Genomic DNA, 20,558 nt, shown 5'->3' with positions numbered 1-20,558 from the left:
AAACCCACTTGGAAGCTTCTTCCCTACTTTATTTTTTTTTTTTTTAAGATTTATTTATTTATTTGAGAGAGAGAATGCGAGAGAGAGAGAGAGAGAGAGAGAGCACGTGCGTGCACGCACAAGACGGGGGAGGGTCAGAGGGAGAAGCAGATTCACAGGGGAGCCTGATGCGGGACTTGATCCTGGGACTCCAGGATCATGACCTGAGCCGAAGGCAGTCACTCAACCAGCTGAGCCACAGAGGCACCCCATTTTTTCTCTACTTTAAATACTACATTTCTGGCAATGATTTCTTAGATAAAACATCAAAGGCAAAGGCAACAAAAAATAGACAAATTAGACTTCATGAAAATTTTTAAAATTTTGTGCATCAAAAGACATTAAACAGAATAAAAAGGCAATTCACAGAATGGGAGAAAATATTTGCAAATCATGTATCTGAGGGATCAATATCCAGAATATATGGAAAACTCCTAAAACTTGGGGCACCTGGGCGATTCAATCAGTTAAGTGTCTGCCTTCGGCTTGGGTCATGATCCCAGGGTCCTGGGATTGAGCCCCACATTGTGCTCCCTGCTCAATGGGGAACCTGCTTCTCCCTCTCCCTCTGCCCCTCCCCCTGCTTGTGCTCTGTCTCTCTGTCAAATAAATAAATAAAATCCTAAAAAAAAAAAAAAAAAAAAACCCTTTTAAAACTCAACAACAATGAAACAACAATCCATTTCAAAAATGGGCAAAGGAGGGGCACTTGGGTGGCTCAGTTTGTTAAGCATCTGCCTTTGGCTCAGGTCATGATCCCAGGGTCTTGGGGTCAAGCCCCGCATCGGGCTCCCTGCTCAGGGGAGAGCCTGCTTCTCCCTCTCCCTCTGCCCGCCGCTCCCTTTGCTTATGCTCTCTGTCAAATAAATAAATAAAATCTTAAAAAAAAAAATGGGCAAAGAACCTGAATAGACATTTCTCCAAAGATATAGAAGTGGCCAAAAACAACATGAAAAAATGCTCAATATTACTATTTACAAAAGTCCAAATCCGGGCGCCTGGGTGGCTCAGTTGGTTAAGCGACTGCCTTCGGCTCAGGTCATGATCCGGGAGTCCCAGGATCGAGTCCCGCATCGGGCTCCCTGCTCGGCAGGGAGTCTGCTTCTCCCTCTGACCCTCCCCCCTCTCATGCTCTCTCTATCTCATTCTCTCTCAAATGAATAAATAAAATCTTTAAAAAAAAAAAAAAAAAAAAAACAAAAGTCCAAATCCAAACTATAAAATACCACCTTATACCCATTAGGATGGCTACTATAAAAACAAAACAAACAAACAAAAAACAGAAAATAACAAGTGTTGTTGAGGAGGTGGAGAAATTGGAACCTTTGTGCACTTTTGGTAGGAAAGTAAATGGCACAGCTGCTGTGGAAAACACTATGGCAATTCCTCAAAAAATTAAAAAGAGAATTACCATATGATCCAGCAATTCTGCTTCTGGGTATATATCCATAAGAACTGAAAGCAGGGTCTTAAAGAAATATCTGTACACCCATGTTAATATCTGCATTATTCACAATAGCTAAAACATGGAAGCAACCCAAGTGTCCATCCACACATAAATAAATGGATAAACAAAATGTGATAATATGCATACCATGGAGTATTATTCAGTCTTAAAAAGGAAGAAAATTTTGACACATACCACAACATGGATGAATCTTGAGGACATTATGCTAAGCGAAATAAACCAGTCGCAAAAAAGACAAATACTGTAGTATTCCACTCAATATGAGGTACGTAGAATAGTCAAAATCATGGAGACAGAAAGTAGAACTTTGGTTGCTAGGGGTAGGGGAGAGGAGGGAACAGTGAGTTACCGTTTAATGGGCATACAGTTTCAGTTTTGCAAAATGAAAAGAGTTCTGGAGATGATGGTGGTAATGGTTGCACAACAATATGAATGTACTTAATAAAACTGAACTATTCACTTAAAAATGGTTAAGATGATAAATTTTATGTTATGTGATTTAAATCCAATAAAAAAATTGGAGAAAAGATCCCTATATTTCCACAAAATGTCATTTATTACATGATTCCCTTAATAGAAAATATCTACAACAGGGGTGCCTGGCTGGCTCAGCTGGTAGGGTGACTCCTGATCTCAGAGTCATGAGTTCAAACCCCACGATGGGTGTGTAGGCTACTTAAAAATAAATAAAAATAAAATAAATATGGGTGATTACTGTCTTAATAAAAAAAAGAAAAGAAAATATCTACAATAGAAAATTCATAGAGATAGAAAGTGGATTAGAGGTTACCAGGAACTAGGATGAGGGGGGAATGGGAAGTTATTGTTTAATGGGTACAGAGCTTCTGTTTGGGGTAATGATAAAGCTTTGGAAACACACAGTGGTGATGGTTGCACAACATCGTGAATGTACTTAATGCTGCTGAATTGTACACTTAAAAACGTTTAAAATGGTAAATTCTGTTATGTATATTTTACCACAATAAAGTGGTTTTTTTTTAAACTTTTTTCTTTTTTAGATTTTATTTATTTATTTGACAGAGACAGAGATAGCGAGAGCAGGAACACAAGCAGGGGGAATGGGCAAGGGAGAAGCAGGCTTCCCGCTGAGCAGGGAGCCCGATGTGGGACTCGATCCCAGGACGCTGGGATCATGACCTGAGCCGAAGGCAGACGCTTAACGACTGAACCACCCAGGCGCCCCACAATAAAGTCTTTTTTTTTAAAAGAATGTGCTCTTTATTAGAAAGAAAACCAGATTTCCACTCACTAAGAACACGCTGAGTAATCGTTATATATATCTATATATATACTTACTAACTTATCGAGTAAGTGAATGGCTAAGTAAATGTATCAGAGGTAATGCTTACAAAAAAAAAGGCTGGCAAACGTGCAGAGACATCAACATTAAAATGCTAACAGGAGGGGCCTCTGTGTGGTTCAGTCCATAGTAGAGTATGCGACTCCTGATCTCAGGGTTGTGGGCTGGAACCCCATGTTGGGTGTAGAGATTAGTTAAAAATAAAAATCTTAAAAAAAAAATGCTAACAGGAAAAAGCAAGCTATAGAACTATGTGAAGTGAATGGTTCTAACCATTAAAAATGTACACACTGGGCGCCTGGGTGGCCCAGATGGTTAAGCGTCTGCCTTCAGCTCAGGTCATGATCCTAGGGTCCTGGGATCGAGTCCCACATCGGGCTCCCTGCTGGGCGGGGAGCCTGCTTCTCTCTCTCTCTCTCTGACTCTCATGAATAAATAAATAAAACCTTAAAAAAAAAAATGTACACACTGGGGGAGAAACAAGAAGGAAATAAAGCAACTTAATAAAGGCTCTCTTCGGATACTAGAGTTAGAAACAACGTGGGTGGGAAGAGAGGGAAGCTTTTCTGTATTTCCCAAAATAAGCATATATTACTTTCACAATTAAAATTGTTTTGTGCCCCTCACCCAAAATACTTTCAACCTAGAACTTCCTGTTTCAAAAAACAAGTCCCGAAGTTATGTGTCCTTTTTCATTTTAAGGTACTGTGATACCAATTAATAGGGGAAATAGGGCTCATTAAAAACCAAAAACTAATTGTGGAAAATTTATTTAGGTTGAAAGAAACCTTTGGGGGCACCTGGGTGGCTCAGTCATTAAGCGTCTGCCTTTGGCTCAGGTCATGATCCCAGGGTCCTGGGATCGAGCCCCGTATCGGGCTCCCTGCTCCGCGGGAAGCCTGTTTCTCCCTCTCCCTCTCCCCCTGCTTGTGATCCTGCTCTCACTGTGTCTCTCTCTGTCAAATAAATAAAATCTTAAAAAAAAAAAAAAAGAAAGAAAGAAACCTTTGTATTTCATTTAGCCCCAATTCCTTGTTAAATAGATCTGACTTCTTTGCAACATGGTTCCAATCCTAGGTTGATCAGTGAACAAAGAGAAATGTATGATGGTCAGCACATCCCCACTTACGCCTGCAAAGACACCTCTCTACGACCTCCTGACACAACACTGCATAATTTACTGTACAGAGACACAAAAAGATCACTTCAAAGAAGAAAGTATTAAATAGAACTTACTATCAATAGATTATGAGTGTAGCTGATTAACAAGTCTAATCTAATCAATGCACATATTTCCTTTGACTGAGCTGGTCATGTCCTTTCATTTCTCTATTTTAGCATCTGCCTAACTGCACTTCTCTCCACATTTCCGTTACTTTTAAGAGTATGTTCAATATCTCCAGAGATAACCTGTCTGGAACCTGCTCCAGCCACTTGCTTCTTTAAGCTTTTCCCTAAAGATCTTGTTTTCTACTCAACTTTACCAACCCACTTCTGTGGCCATGCTCTAAAATTTGTCATTAACTATTACTAGACTATTAAAACATGTATTTCAGTAGTCTCATCATCTTACCACCACTTCTTAACTTCTAGCAAATTTCTTCTTAAAGAAGATCTTTAAGAAGAATTTCTTCTTAAAGAAGAAATTTCAGTTTGATAAGACTTCAAGTAACTGGGATGGCTAGTTCACTAACTTTACCCCCTTTGTACTGCATATAAAGACTCTTCAAGTCCTTACTTTTTATCTTATTTAGATCTCATGGTCCATCCTTTTATCCAAATGCATACCTCCATAATTTCCTTCCCCTCCTTAGTTTCCATAAAGGACTTACTTTAAAAAATGTAAAACAGTAAAATAATGCCTTCCTATTTATTGATATATTAAAAGAACTGAATACGCCTAGACAGGGAAGAAGAAGATTTTCTGCAAATCAACTTACCTTGAATTTATGACCTCAGAAGACCCCTTGCAATTTTCAGCAATCCTTCCACCATATTTTGAGTCAATCTAATTTATCAGTCTGTGAGGGCTGTTTCATAACTTTTTACTCCTTCAGTTACAAACAGCTCCTACTTTCTCTTCACCTTCACTAATGACCATCCTTATTATTGCCCTGAAAAAAGTAAAAACAAGAGAACTTCCTTATCTTCCTACTTCCAAATAGGACAACTTGGCTCTGTCTGTAGTCTTATATTCTTTTTTCTCTCTTTATTACCATGCGTGAACTATCTCTGCTCTTAACTAAGGCTAAACTTTCCACTCATACCATGGATTACATTTCCTCTCACCTGTTCAAGGTATTTGCTCCCCAAAATATACCTTTTCCCTTGCATCTTTAAAGTTTGGCACTTGGCTAAATCTTTTCTTATTTCTAAATCAATAAGAAAAATCGGTGTTATCTATACTGCAGTGTCTCCCATCTTAATTTCTACATACTGTATCAAAGTACTTGTTAAATGAATTACTCAATTAATGGTTCTCAGGAATATGCCTCTTTCTGGTTCCTAATTATGGGGATTATCATATCTCATTCCTCATCCCCCAGTCCTTCTAATCTTTGGAAAAGGAAACATATATATTATATATTTTAAGATTTTATCTATCAGAGAGAGAAGGAAACATATTTTTTAAAGATTTTATTTATTTATTTGACACAGAGAGACACAGCGAGAGAGGGAACACAAGCAGGGGGAGTGGGAGAGGGAGAAGCAGGCTTCCCGCAGAGCAGGGAGCCCGATGCGGGGCTCGATTCCAGGACCCTGGGATCATGACCTGAGCCGAAGGCAGACGCTTAACGACTGAGCCACGCAGGCGCCCTGGAAACGTATTTTCTAAAGTTTCAGGCCCCTAATGCTAGAAATGCTCTTAATATGGTATTAAGTCTGAAGTAAAAAGGGTGTATATGTCTTCCTGAATGATTCCTCTTAGTTGAATGTGAAGATTTTGCATTTTGGACTACACTTTTATTATGGACATGAATTCTACCAACAAATAAAATGCTGGAGGAAAATGCAGACAATCCTTGCTTGGCACAGTAAAGCAGGACAATAAAAATGCAAGCTGATACTATAAAAAAAGATAGTAATAATCAATGGGAAAATCACAATTGTCTGTGAATTTTAAAAAATTTTATCCCATTAAAAACACTCTTACTATTGGTACACATGCTTAGTGAAGTGAAAAAGTAAAATTAATACTCATTCAGTTTACTGTAACTTAAAATATTAAAAGCATTGAAAATTAAAGTGTCTTTTTTCTTTGTAAAAACTTTTTTTTAAGAGGGGGGAGGGGATGAGGGAGAGAATTTTTTTTTTTTTTTTAAGATTTTTATTTATTTGAGAGAGCAGAGAGCACAAGCGGGGAAGGGGGTGGAGAGGGGCAAAGGGAGAGGAAGAAGCAGACTCCCCGCTGAACAGGGAGTGATGTGGGACTTGATCTCAGGACCCCGAGATCATGACCTGAGCTGAAGGTAGATGCTTAAACAACTGAGCCACCCTGGAGCCCCAAGGGAGAGAGAGAGAATCTTTTTTTTTTTTTTTTTAAGATTTTATTTATTTGAGAGTGAGAGGGGAGAGAGAGAGAGAGCGCACATGAGAGGGGAGGGTCAGAGGGAGAAGGAGACTCCCTGCTGAGCAGGGAGCCCGACTCAGGACTCCCGGGACTCCAGGATCACGACCTGAGCTGAAGGCAGTCATTTAACCAACTGAGCCACCCAGGTGCCCCGAGAGAGAGAATCTTAAGCAGGCTCCCACACCCACTGCAGAGCCCAACGCAGGGCTTGATCTCACAACCCTGAGATCACAACCTGAGCCAAAATCAAGAGTTGGATGCTTACCCAACTGAGCCATCCGGGCGCCCCTGTTTTATTTTTTAACTATATGTTCAGAATGGTCTGGTTATAGCCAAATGCTCTGGGGTCAAAAGAGGCATGGGTGCACCGGTAGCTTTGCCACCCCACACAGCTGTCCCAATATCACAAGTCCGGAGTAATCCAAACCACCACTGACTCCTCTACTCCTTGCTTGTGACCAGACAACCACGAGAGTAGCTCTCAGATGGCAGGATCTCTTAGTGGTCTTACCACATTTCAAATAATACCATAGTACCCCTTTTACTTGATTATGGCCATCCCAGCTCTGCATGATCAGCAGTCGTTGGGCTTGAGAGAAGAAGCTCTGAATGGTCAGCAGTTTCAAAGGGACAATTACTCTGCACTTCAGCATGTCCAAATCCAACTCCATTCAGATCAGGGAGTTACTGGCATTGCCTCAGATTTTGCAGTTCAGCTCACTCTGAGTTACTTCAAGGGGCTTCAGGGAATCTGCAAACTCTCTGAATATTTACATGCAAAACTGCATGATAACAAATAACTCAATTATAAAATGGACAAAGGATTTGAATAGACATTTCTCCAAAGACACACAGATGGTCAATATGCACATGAAAAGATGTTCAACATCATCAGTCATTAGGGAAATGAAAATAAAAACTACAATTAGATGCCACTTTGCAGCCACTAGAGTGGATATAATAATAACAACAACAATAAGGGACAATAACAAGTGTCGAAGAGGATGTGGAGAAAATGGAACCCTCACATATTGCTAATGGGAATGTAAAATGGTGCAGCTGCTGTGGAAAACAGTTTGGCAGTTCTTCAAAAAGTTAAACATTGAGCTGCCATATGACCCAGCAATTCCACTCCTAAGGAGACACATCTAGGAGGACTGAAAATATGTTCAAACAAAAACGTGTACATGAATGTTCACAGCAGCATTAGTCATAGTAACCAAAGGGCAGAAACAACCTAAATGTCAATCAACTGATGAATGGATAAACAAAATGTCGTGTAACCATACAATAAACGTAATGAAATACCGATATAGGTCACAACATGGATGAACCTTATGAAAACATATGCAATGAAAGAAGCCAGACACAAAAGCCACATACTGTAAAAAGGCCACATACTATATGAATCCATATTAGTGGTTGCCAGGGGATGGAAGAGGGGAGAATAAGGAGTGCCTGCTAACATGTACAGGTTTTCTTTTGGGGGACATGAAAATGTTCTGGGATTAAAATAGTGGTGATGATTACACAACCTTGTGAACATACTAAAAACTACTAAATTGTACTCTTTAAAATGGTGAATTTTATGATATGTGAATTCCATTTAAAAAAAAAATTGACATTCTACAAAATTGGCCAGTCCTCTTCAAAAGTTTACAGTCGGGTTGCCTGGGTGACTCAGTCAGTTAAGCCTCTGCCTTTAGCTCATGTCATGATCCGAGGGTCCTGGGATTGAGCCCCCCATGGGGCTTCCTGCTCAGTGGGAAGCCTGCTTCTCCCTCTGCCCCTCCTCCTGCTTGTGCCTTCTCTCTCTCTCTCAAATAAATAAAATCTTTAAAAAAAAAATGAAGTTCACAGTCACAAAAGACAAAAAAGACTGAGGAACTGTCTCAGATCACTAGAGACTCGGGAGACTTGAAAACTAAATGCAATGTGGAAACTGGGCTGGATCCAGGAACAGAAAAAGGACATTAGTAGACAAATGGCTAAATTTGAATAAAGTCTATATATTAGTCAGTAGTACTGTATTAATGTTAAATTTCTTATTTAGTTAATTTTAACATGGTTATGTAAAATGTTAACATTAGGGAAAGTTGGGTGAAAAGTATACAGGAAGTTTGTGTATTATTTTTGCAAGTCTAAAATTATTTCAAAATAAATTATACAAAAGCTTAAAAGTGTTAAAAAATGTTTAAAAAGTTAAAAATGTAAAAAAGTTAGAGTTAAAAAATGTACATGAAAAAACCAGGAGCTGGTAAGTTCTGTAAAATGCCATACAGTAAATACTTTAGACTTCGTGAACCATATGGTCTTTGGGGCAACTACTCAACTCTTCTGCCAAAGACTACAATTGTAAATTAATGGGTGTGGCTGTGTTCCAATAAAACCTTATTTATAGTTTTAAATTTCCTATAATTTTCACAGATCACAAAACATTATTCTTTTTTGGATTTATTCCCCACCATTTAAAAATGTAAAATCCATCCCTAGCTCACATGCCCTGCAAAAACAGGCAATGGAGCCAGATTTGGCCCACATGCCATAAACTGTAGACTCTCTAGATGAGAATCTGCCAATGTGAGGGACACCAGGGTGGCTCAGTCCAGAAGAGCATGCGACTCTTGATCTCAGGGTCATGAGTTCACGCCCCAGATTGGGTGTAGAGATTACTTAAATAATAAATAAATAAATAAATAAATAAATAAATAAATAAATAAATAAAAGAATTTGCCAATGTGTGCTTCAGTTAAAAAAAAAAGTACTGCACATCAATTAAGTTTGGCAACACTAGATTAAACAAGATTAGGTATGTTTCTTTATTATAGGACATCCCAGTACATTGGAACTGAGAAGTTCCAAGAAAAGATAATGATATACAGCATTTTCCAAACTTATTTTTACTATGGAACTCTTTTTTCAGAGGCATCTCTTCAGAGTAGTGGCCTGAAGAACACACTTTGGAAATGCCGATTCAGGTACTTTTTTAAAAGGAAAATTTCAGATTAAGAAGTATTAAAGACATCACCAAATTACAATCATTTACCCAGCACCTGGATAATATCTGAATAAGCATTTCACAATGGTTTTTTTGTTTTTGTCCTAGGAAACACAAACAAAGCAGGAAGGTAAACACAAGCAGGAAGTCTTGGCTCAACAAAATCTATTTTTCGGGAGGGGGATAGGATGTGAGCAGAAGTGGGTCATAATATGGAATCTTTGCTCCATAGGGCAATGTAGGCATTCTTACAGGTTTTGTTGTTGTTGTTGTTAAAGATTTTATTTATTTGACAGAGAGAGACACAGCGAGAGAGGTAACACAAGCAGGGGGAGTGGGAGAGGGAGAAGCAGGCCTCCTGCCGAGCAGGGAGCCCAATGTGGGACTCGATCCCAGGACCCTGGGACCATGGACTGAGCTGAAGGCAGACGCTTAACGACTGAGCCACCCAGGCGCCCACATTCTTACAGGTTTTGAAAAAGCAACCTGCTTTTAGGAACTTCAACGTTTGATTAGAAAACTAAAGATAAGCTAGGGGCGCATGGATCATGAGCTCAGGGTCCTAGGATGAGCCCCAGGGCTCTGTGCTCAGGGGGAAGTCTGCTTGTCCCTCTGTGCCCCGCCCCCACTCCTGCTCTCCCTCTCTCAAATAAGTAAAATCTAAAAAGAAAACTAAAGATAATGCCAGAAGCATTACCTGTAGATTGTATGTTAGGGAGGATGAACTGGCAGTCCCTAAGAGGACTGGTTTTTAAATGCTAGATGAAAAGTTAGCTGACAGATTGCAAAAATTCTCTCATTAGACACAAGAGCTATACAAGGCATTGCTGGAGAGAGGATTAAAAGAGGAATTTATGTCCCAGGGAGGAAAGGCTGGCCTAAACAACCCTGAGGGGCCCTTCTGACCGAGGCTCCTCAATTCTGTGATCCAAAGAGTTCACTGGCTTCTCCTGATCAAACACAAAGTCTTTAGCAGCATTTCCAAGTTACTCTAAAAACATAAGCTACAAACCAATGGGGGTGGGGTACCTCCTTAGTTATTCAACAAACATTTAAGGAGCCCTTATCAGATGGGCCATTCCAAAGTCCCTGAAAAAAAGGATGGTGCACAGGACAACCAGGAACAGATTACACTATTTCATACCCACTGGCCTTACTTCTAGAAAATGTAGGCTGAGGCGGGCGGTGGGGGGGGGGGGGGTAGGTGTTAAGAAAAGAGGACAGAAAAAAGAAGTCAATCAGCACCAGACAGACTGAAAATAGTTACTCAGAATCAGACATTTCAAGTTGAAAAGGACTTCCATCTAATACCAGGGAGTTCATTACTTTTGGAGGCAATCCACTCCATTGCTGGTCACCTCTGACCAGCATTAAGTTCTTCTATTAAGTCAATAGAATCCGCCTATTGGTCCTAGTTCTGCCACTTTCAACCCCAAAGATAAAAGTGAAGCACTCTTCACCATAACAATTTTTTTTCCCCGTTCTTAAGGCCAGTTTCCTTCTACTGTTCTCTTTTCTGGTCTAAACATCCCAATTCTTTCAAAGATCCGGAACCGGCTCCAGCTGCCGCAAAGCAAAGAGTGTGTATCTAGTGCTCACAGCAGGAAAGCACTTCAAATCAGTGGGCTTCAAACACCAGTATGTACAGGACCCCCGAGGTATATGTTCAAAACGTTCCCAGGTTCCGACCCAGATTCTAAATCAGAGGTCTTGAGTCCTGCACTGTAAAGCATGCATCCCGGGACATTTCAAAACAGACCAGTGTAAGAACCGTATTTTGAGGGGCGCCTGGGTGGCTCAGTCATTAAGCGTCTGCCTTCGGCTCAGGTCGTGATTTCGGGGTCCTGGGATCGAGCCCAGCATCGGGCTCCCTGCTCCGCGGGAAGCCTGCTTCTCCCTCTCCCACTCCCCCTGCTTGTGTTCCCTCTCTCGCTGTGTCTCTCTCTGTCAAATAAATAAAATCTTAAAAAAAAAAAAAAAAAAAGACCTTATTTTGAGGAACGCTGCCCTGTTTCACAAACGAGGAAACTGAGGCTCAACAAAGGGAATGGACTGGGCCAATAACGCACAACTGGCTATAAGCGGCGAAGTCTCTCGGCTCTCTCACCCCCAAGCCCAACTCTGTTGACCACGCTTTCTGACCCCGGCCTCTCCACCCGAGGCAAAATCATTTAAAGCACATCCACCTGAGAGAGGCGGTCTCGAGCCGGGGACAGAAACAAGAGTTAGAGTGAGTCCCTGCCCGGAAAGGAGAGCTCGTGGGAGCCTTTTCCCTTCTCGGGGCCTCAGTTTCCCAAAACTGTAATCACAGGACAGAAGACCACAACGCCAGGGGGACCTCTATTCCGGGGCGGAGGGTCCCGGGCAGAGCCGGGGTTGTTGTCTCTGCGCCGCTGGGCCAGGTGTCTCAGCCTGTGGGCCCGGTTAAAGCAGAAACCCTGCCCGCCTCCCTCAACCTTGATGAACCCCTAAGCTGCCACCCGAGCCCATCATGTACCTGCCTCTGCTCAGCTAACGCCGCTGAAGCCACCCCAGCTTATCCATCCGCCGGCACCCTGCCACTCAGTCCCTTCAGGCTGTCCGGTAAAACCGGAGATCCCTCCTACGCAGACTCCGGTCACCTGACGCAAAGCCGCGCCTCTCGGAGGACTTCCGGCCACAACCGGAAAAGGTTGGTCCTCTGCGCCGTTCTTCCGCCCAGGTGAAGGGCTGTAAGGTTCCTCCTGAGGGCAGGAAGCGGGGAGACGGACTTTCTGGCAGCTTTTCAAAGAGCCTGGGTCCGCGCAGGGAAAGTACCAAATAAGCCGGGGCGTCTGGGTGGCTCAGTCGTTGGGCGTCTGCCTTCAGCTCAGGTCATGATCCCGGGGTCCTGGGATCGAGCCCCACATCGGGCTCCCTGCTCCGCGGGAGGCCTGCTTCTCCCTCTCCCACTCCCCCTGCTTGTGTTCCTGCTCTCGCTGTCTCTGTCTCTGTCAAATAAATAAATAAAATCTTAAAAAAAAAAAAAAAAGCTTGGACTATCTTGTTGCATCAGAATGTAAGGCTGATGGGAATCAGAATGATGAGAACATGTTAAGACACAGGAGCTAACTTGAAGGAGATACCGCTGGCCAAATCGGGGCAGTTGGAGCGTCAAAATATATGATAGTGACAGAATGTAACTAATGGAATAAAACGGTAGCCCATGAGTCTTTGCTGACATAAATAAGGAAGTAAATGGATAGGGAGAAGGGAAAACCCCTCCTTTTAGTAGAATGCCAACTAACAAAATTCATGGAGTTAGAAAATCAATAATGAATGGTAAAACTAGAGGAACAGGGTAATTACACATTAAAAGTGCCTCCCATAAATTACTTATTGATTACAAAAGGAAAATGGTAATTTTACAGAGGTATAACCTCGAAGAACAAGTGAATCAAAGTTATCAAAGTTAGGGACGCCTGGGTGGCTCATTCGTTAAGGATCTGCCTTCGGCTCAGGTCATGATCCCAGGGTCCTGGGATTGAGCCCCGCATCGGGCTCCCTGCTCAGCGGGAAGCCTGCTTCTCCCTCTCCCACTCCCACTGCTTGTGTTCCTGCTCTCGCTATCTCTGTCTCTGTCAAATAAATAAATAAAATCTTAAAAAAAAAAGTTATCAAAGTTAACGTTACCAATTATAGGTCAAGTAAAGATCATGTTCCTTCCAATAAGATGCACTGAGAAGGACACATCTCTTCTGTGATTATTTCTGTCAAAAATGTATAACCCAAATCTCACAAGGAAGCATGAAATAAAACCAAATCAAGGGCACTCTACAAAATAACTTTCGGTATTATGAAAGACAGAGAAAGGCTGAGGAACTATCCTGGTTTTAAAGAGATTAGAGGCATGACAACAAAATGTGGTGTGTGATTCTAAATTGGATTCAGGAGGGGAGGATAGGAAGCAGAATAGGTATAATGTACAATATTGGGACAAGTGACTAATTTGAATATTGATTGTGAACTAGCTCTTAATGCCTATTGTATCAATGTTAAATTTTCTAGATTTGATCACTATATTGTGGCTATGTTAAGAGAATGTCCTTGTTCTTAGGAAATATTCACTGAAGTATTTAGGGGTAAAAGGGCACAACGTCTCCAACTTAATTTCGGATTACTCAGAGAAAAATGCATGTGTGTGTGTGTATGAGGGGGCATGATTAAGCAAATGAGGCAAAATATAAAAAAGTAGTGAATCTAGGTAAAGGGTACATGGGAGTTCCTAATATACTTTTTGCAACTGTTACTTAAGTTACTAAAATTTATCCCCCAAAGGGGGGGGAGTTCCTGGGTTTTAGCCAATTTACTTACTTATCTATCAAATATTTGTTTGTGCTAGGGACTGGTGATAAGAGACAAGATAAGATCTTTGCTTTCATGCCTAGTAGGAAAAATATTGAACATGTGATCACAAAACTAACAGACTATTTATCCTGAAAATTGTAATAGCTAACATTTGCTGAGCTTAACTAAGCACGCTCCTCACAACAGTTCATTTGACCCTCACAGTAGTCCTTTGAATGGTTTTGGTAGTTATCTCCATTTTACAAATGGGTAAGGGAAAACTTTTTTGAAGTTTACACAATTTTATCATTTAATTAAAAATTTCCAGGGACGCCTGGGTGGCTCAGTTGGTTAAGCGTCTGCCTGCAGCTTGGGTGGTGATCCCAGGGTGCTGGGATCGAGTCCCACATCGGCTCCTTGTTCAGTGGGGAGCCCGCTTCTCCCTCTCCCACTCCCACTCCCCCTGCTTGTATTCCCCCTCTCGCTCTGTCTCTCTCTGTCAAATAAATAAATAAAATCTTTAAAATATATATATATATATATCGAGTAATATCTTCTCTATTTTAGCACACTAAGACACTTATGGGCCACAAAAGCACACTGTTGGTGATGTTTGCATGTATCCTGCTATGACCCAGCCTGGATTTAATATTATTTAATGCTTACAACAAATTATGACAAATAAAAAATATTCATTCCAGTGGGAAAGAATAAAATAAATAGAAATGTTCTGATTTCTTCCTCTGCTTGCTCTGAGCATCCCAAGGGCTCCCATTTTAACAGCTCTAACCTTCCTCCTGCCCCCTTCCTTCCTCTCCCCTTCCTCTTCTGATACTAATATTAATACTAATACTGGCAGCTAATATTTATTGAATGTTTATTAATGTGCTACACACTGTGCTAAGGGTTTTATGCAACTTAATCCTCGCCCCCGAATCATGAAGCAAGTATTACTACATATGAGGAGCTAGAGGCCCAGAGAAGTTAAGCAACATACCCAATGCCACACAGCTGGTAAAACTCACACTCAAGATTGGAATCTGCCTACAAAACCAGCACCTGTTGAAATGCTACCTCACCATCTGGGCCAGAGAGGAGGTGCTGTGAAGGCATGGAGGGAGGGATGGGGCTGGAAAGGAAGGAAAAGGCTGGGGCAGGGGGTAGTGGGAATCCATGCAGAGGCACTCAGATCTTCTCCAGAGTACAGAGGAGAGGGGTGGAGATTAGGAGCACAAGACAAGTAGGAGGCCACTGCAGAGCCTCAGAGGGATCAGGAATATCAGTCAAGTAGTTTGAAGGGCCAGGAAGGTTGAATAGTGGGAAAAGGCAAGTAATTGAGTAGAAGAAAGCTATGATTAAGGACTTGAGGCCTCAGATGTGTATCTGCCAGGTGAGGAGAGGCAAGAAGTCTGGTAGACCTTCTGGCTTCTTGGATCTGTTGAGGGTCACAGGTCCCTGCCCTTCTCTGAGCCTCAGTTCTTTCTTCTGTTCAATGAAGGGAAAAAAGATTCCTAGGAACCAGCCCAGCTCTGGTAGGTGGCATCACTTTTTCCTCCAGTCTCCTCATCTGACTTGGGGGAGAATGTTCCCTGGGCCTGGCCCATCCCCCCCTCACCCTAGGCTGGGGTCAACCTCTCCTCATGGGTACAGGAAGCTCAGAGAGAAGACCATGTGTGCAGAGAGAAGGGAGAAAAAGCCAGAGAAAGCGTCCCCTAATCCTCTTCAACTCCAATCCTTCCACAGAGGAAGTGGAATCCAAATTGAGACACACATTAAGTGTGAAATACACACCAGATTTCAAAGACTTAGTATGAGGAAAAGAATGTAAAATAGATCATTGATCATTTTAAAATATTGATTACATGTTGAAATAATATTTTATGCATGGATTACATAAAAATGGATCATGAAAATTAATTTCCCCTGTTTCTTCTACTTTTTAAACTGGCTAGAAAATTCTAGATTATGTTTATGGCTCACGTTAGAGTTCTATTGTCCAGAACTGGTGGACAGAGTGTGACTTATTCACCTGTGAGAAAGGAACTCGGAGAGGTGGAGCTGATGTTCACACTGCCCAACGGTGGCAGAGTGGGATGGGAAATCAGGTTAGTTTGAACCCTGAGCCCACGGATGGGCTGAATGGACTGAATGGACAACTATTTGATCTCTTCCAGGGTCATATCTTATTTGAGACCTAAATCAATCTTCTGTGGGGACCTAAAGTACACTTGCCCATCCTGGGTTGAAGGCGTCAAGAAAGAGAGCTTCCTGGGCACCTGGGTGGCTCAGTTGGTTAGGCGACTGCCTTCGGCTCAGGTCATGGTCCTGGAGTCCCGGGATCGAGTCCCGCATCGGGCTTCCTGCTCAGCGGGGAGTCTGCTTCTCCCTCTGATTCTCCCCCTCTCATGCTCTCTGTCTCCCATTCTCTCTCTCAGATAAATAAATAAAATCTTTAAAAAAAAAAAAAAAAAGAAAAGAAAGAGAGCTTCCTGGAGCGGGTAATTAAACTGACACTTGAAGGATGAGTAGGAATAAGCTAGGTAAAAGAGAGTGTTTTAGGCAAAGGAAATGGCCATATACAAAGGCCTTAAGAGGAACTGGTGATTAAGGAAATGAAAATAGCTCTATGTCACTAGAGCAGAGAAGTGGGGATCTGGTAGGCTTAGATCCTGTAGGGTATGACAGACTTCAACCTGAAGGCCAGGGTGGGTCAGGGGACAGACCTGGCCAGGGCTGTGTTTTAGAAAGATCAGGCCGGCTGCTATTTGGAGAATCTTTATTCCAAGAGAGAAAACTGAGAGCCAGAGAGGCAAAGGGCTTGTCAGGGTTCTACAGTGAGTCAGAGGGCAGAGCCCAGACAAGAAGGACCAGGAAGGCGCAAAAAAGGACCAGAAACTTGGAAAGACAGCCTTTGTTCAGTTTCTCTAGGAAGTGCTGGCTTTGAGTGCCCACTAGATGGCAGCAGAGGCTGGACCAAACATTGTGGGCTCCAGAAAGGCCTACCCTGTCGTCCCCACAGGCCTTCCTGCTCCCATCTCCCTAGTCTGGGCATGAGGGGGCTCCTCCCTGGAACCTCTTGTCCAGACCCAAGAGCAGCAAGAAGAGCGCTGGGTGTCAAGAGGCCCAAAGTCTGGTTCTAGCTCTAACTCCCATCTGCTATTGACTTTGGGCAAATTCACAGATAAAACTGTGCTTGAGGGGTGCCTGGGTGGCTCAGTTGGTTAAGTGTCTGCCTTCAGCTCAGGTCATGATCCCAGGGTCCTGAGATCAAGCCCCATGCCTGACTCTCTGCTCAGTGGGGAGCCTGCTTCTCCCTCTCCCTCTGCCTGCTATTCTGCCTGCTTGTGCGTGCGTACTCTCTCTGTCAAATGAATAAATAAAATCTTTAAAACAACAACAACAATTGTGCTTGAGAACTTGAGTCCTTGGCTGTAGAAATAACTAAATTTATTATTTAGTCTACTAGGGCCTGAGTTCTGCAGTCAGATCCCCATCTGGCCTCCTGATCCTTCTTTTATGCTCCACCCCACCCTCTCAATCCTGTTGAGTGAGTTAGACTCCCAGGGCTTTTCTAGGGCCTCAAAGGCCAGTCCAACCCCAGGAGGGAAGGGCGTGTTGTGAGCTAAGTTCTCTGAGTTAGAGCCAACAAACAACCCAGGTTTCAACCTCAGCCAAAGAGCCCTGTGTAGATTGAAAAGGTGGATAAGCAGCAGAGCTTTGGGCAAGTCCTATCTCCTCCTTGTGCCTCCACTGTGAAGTAGGATGAAGAGTTACTGCCCTGCTTATCCTCATCTCACTGCTGGGTAGGGTGGTCAGATGTAGCAAATAAAAAACACAAGACAACCAGTTAAATTAGAATTTCAGATAACCAAAAAATAATTGCAATGTTCGGAGCATACACTTAAACTAAAAATTATTCACTGATTTCTGAAATTCAAATATAACTGGGCATCTCTGTTTTATCTGGCAGCCCTACCACTTGGGCTTCGTGAGAATATAAATGTCAAGTGCCATCTGAATAGGTGGGTTGTGATTCTTGCCCTCAGTGTCATTCTGTCCCATACCCCGAGGCCCCCAATGTGGTGGCCACCACATTGAGCTGGACAGAGCTCTCAGGACCCATTCTGCCCCGTTTCCCAACAGTTCTGGGGGTGGGATCTCATGCCACATGAACGACTCATGAGCTATTCATGATATAATGTCAGTGAGCTCCTTTTTTATTCCCTGATCCTTACCATTGTCCCTGGGAAGTAAAAAAAAATAAAAGAAAGAAAGAAAGAAAGAAAGAAAAGAAAGAAAGAGGTAGGTGTGAGCATACCAATCAATAGATTATATCATGGGGATCCAGTCAAGATAAGGGACTTGTCCTAAGCTGCCTAGGGAGGGGAAGTGGAACCCAAGATTGAACTCAGGGTGTGGATAAGATCTACTGAACATCTTAGGACCCTACTAGCAAGCTGGAGTCAGTTGGGAGAATGGAAGGAGCCCACATTCTGCAACCTGGGGAACTGAGCATTAAATTAGTCATGCTGTGATCCTGCCTGGCTCCTGTCCTCAAATCCCATTCTACTCATCAAAGGCTGCTGTATGTCAGCCACTGAGGTACCCTAAATACACTCACATTAATCCTCATGGTATAGGCATTATTCTCATCTCCATTTTACAAATGAGGCACAAAGAGGCAAAAGGACTTGCCTAAGATCACACAGAAAGTAAGGGAGAAGCTAGTACTCAAATATGGATCTGTCCTGGGCTTATTCTATTCCATTACACTGCTTTTCCCATCCCAGGTATTGGATACACCTGCAGTTCTAGGGAGATAAATCAATCTACAAACAATGACAGTTTTGTTTCTTCCATTTCAAACATGGCAATTTGTGGGGTTGTTTTTTTTTTTTAATTTTTGAGAAAGAGGGAGAGAGAGCGTGCATGAGTAGGGGAGAGAGGCAGAGGGAGAGTGAGAAGCAGACTCCCTAAGATCATGACCTGAGCCAAAGGCAGATGCTTAACAGACTAAACCACCCAGGTGCCCCTGTATTTCTTTTTCTTATGTTATGACTGGGACTTCCAGGAGCATTAATAGTAGGTACCCATGACATATACCTGAATCCTTCTGTGTTACTTATGTATTGCTGTGTAATAAATATCTCAAACCGTAGTATCTCAAAACAACAATTTATCATCTCACATAATTTCTGAAAATGAGGGATTAAGGAGTAGCTTAGTTGAGTGGTTCTGGTTCAGGGTCTCACAAGGTTACAGTAAAGATATCTGCCAGATTTCTTCAAAGAAAATATGCAAATAGTCAGTAAGCATGAAAAGATGATCAACATCATTAACTGTCATAAAAATGCAAGCAAAACCCATAATAAGATGCCACTTTACACCCACTAAGGATGGCTATAAGATAGACAATAACAAATGTTGGCAAGGATGTGGAGAAATCAGAATTCTTAAATACTGTTGGTGAGAATGTAAAATGGTGTAGCCACTTTGGAAACAGTCTGGCAGTTCTTCAAGTGGTTAAAGACAGAGTTACCACATACTCTAACAATTCTACTCCTAGGCATGTGCCCAAGAGAAACTAAAACATATGTTCACACAAAAATTTTTACATGAATGTTTGTGGAAACATTATTCATAATAACCAAAAAGTGGAAACAATCCAAGGGCCCAGCAGCTAATGAATGAATAAACAAAGTGGGGCATATGTATACAATGGAATATTATCCAGTCATAAAAAGGAATGAAGTACTAATATATGTTACAACAGAAATGAACCTTGAAAACATTATGCTAAGTGGAAAAAGCTAGTCACAAAAGACCATCTATTGTATGATTCCATTTATATGAGATGTATAGAATAGACAACTCTATAGAGACATGAAGTAGATTAGTGGCTAAGTAGGGGAAGGGAGGAAGGCAGAGTGATTGTTACTTGTTACAGGATTTCTTTTTGGAATGATGAAAATGTTCTGGAATTAGATAGTGGTGATGGCTGCACAACTTTGAACATACTTAAAACCATTAAGTTGTATACCTTAAATGAGTGAATTGTATGGAAAGTGAATGATATCTCAATAAAGCTATCACCAAAGGCAGAGGGCAGGGGAGGTCACATGGTGCTGTATTCATCTGAAGGCTTGATCGGGCCTTAAGGATCTGCTTCCAAGTGGCTCACTCCTACAGCTGTTGAGTGAGCCCTCAGTTCCTCACCATGTGGGCCTTTTCATAGGGCTGCTTGAGTGTCCTTGAGTGTCCTCATGACATGTCCACTGGCTTCCCCAGAGAGAGTGATACGAGAGAGAGCAAGAAGGAAGGCACAATGCCTTTTATGACTTAGTCAGAAGTTACATCATGTCCACCACATTTTATATATTAGAAACAAATGACTAAGAACAGCTCACACTGAAGGGGAGAGGAGGTAGGCTCCACCATTTGAAGGAAGGAGTATCAGAGAATTTGTGCACATCTTTAAAACACCACAGCTTCTAATGTTGTTCAGTTAGAATAGTTTCCATGGTCCCTCTGACTCCCCATCTCTCTTTCTCTTTTTTCTACGCATAGTTTAATAATCTGTTAAATTGAATCTAATGTGTTTCTTCCTATCTACTGCGATGTCTAGGTTTTTTTTTTTTTAAGACTTTATTTATTTATTTGAGAGAGAGAGAGTGAGAGAGAGAGAGAGAGAGAGCCGCACAAGTTGGGGGAAGAGCAGAGGAAAAGGGAGAAGCAGACGCCCGGCTGAGTGGGGAACCCCATGCAGGGCTCGATTCCAAGACCCTGAGGTCATGACCTGAGCCGAAGTCAGATGCTTAACGAACTGAGCCACCAACTCCCCCTGAGATATCTAGTT

At 42.1% G+C, this 20,558-nt stretch overlaps 1 protein-coding gene across 5 annotated transcripts in view; it reads right to left on the bottom strand.

The window, feature by feature from the left end:
* Positions 1–12,026, bottom strand: part of RNF185 (ring finger protein 185) — a 36,380-nt gene extending 24,354 nt beyond the window's left edge. Inside the window, exons 1-2 of one of the 5 annotated variants that reach the window (XM_035017398.1) lie at positions 11,895–12,026; positions 4,769–4,942 (exon numbers count right to left, since the gene is read on the bottom strand). The gene's annotated coding sequence lies outside the window, so the exon portion shown is untranslated. The remainder of the gene's footprint in view (positions 1–4,768; positions 4,943–11,894) is intronic. The other 4 variants (XM_035017396.1, XM_035017397.1, XM_035017400.1 and 1 more) reach the window with 4 other exon arrangements.
* Between the last annotated feature and the right edge of the window lie 8,532 nt (positions 12,027–20,558).

Source organism: Mirounga leonina, unplaced genomic scaffold (assembly GCF_011800145.1).
Source record: "Mirounga leonina isolate KUSES-001 unplaced genomic scaffold, KU_Mleo_1.0 Mir_171, whole genome shotgun sequence".
Taxonomy (NCBI): domain Eukaryota; kingdom Metazoa; phylum Chordata; class Mammalia; order Carnivora; family Phocidae; genus Mirounga; species Mirounga leonina.
The sequence above is the reverse complement of the archived record's forward strand: the minus strand, read 5'-3'. Positions and strand labels throughout refer to the sequence as shown.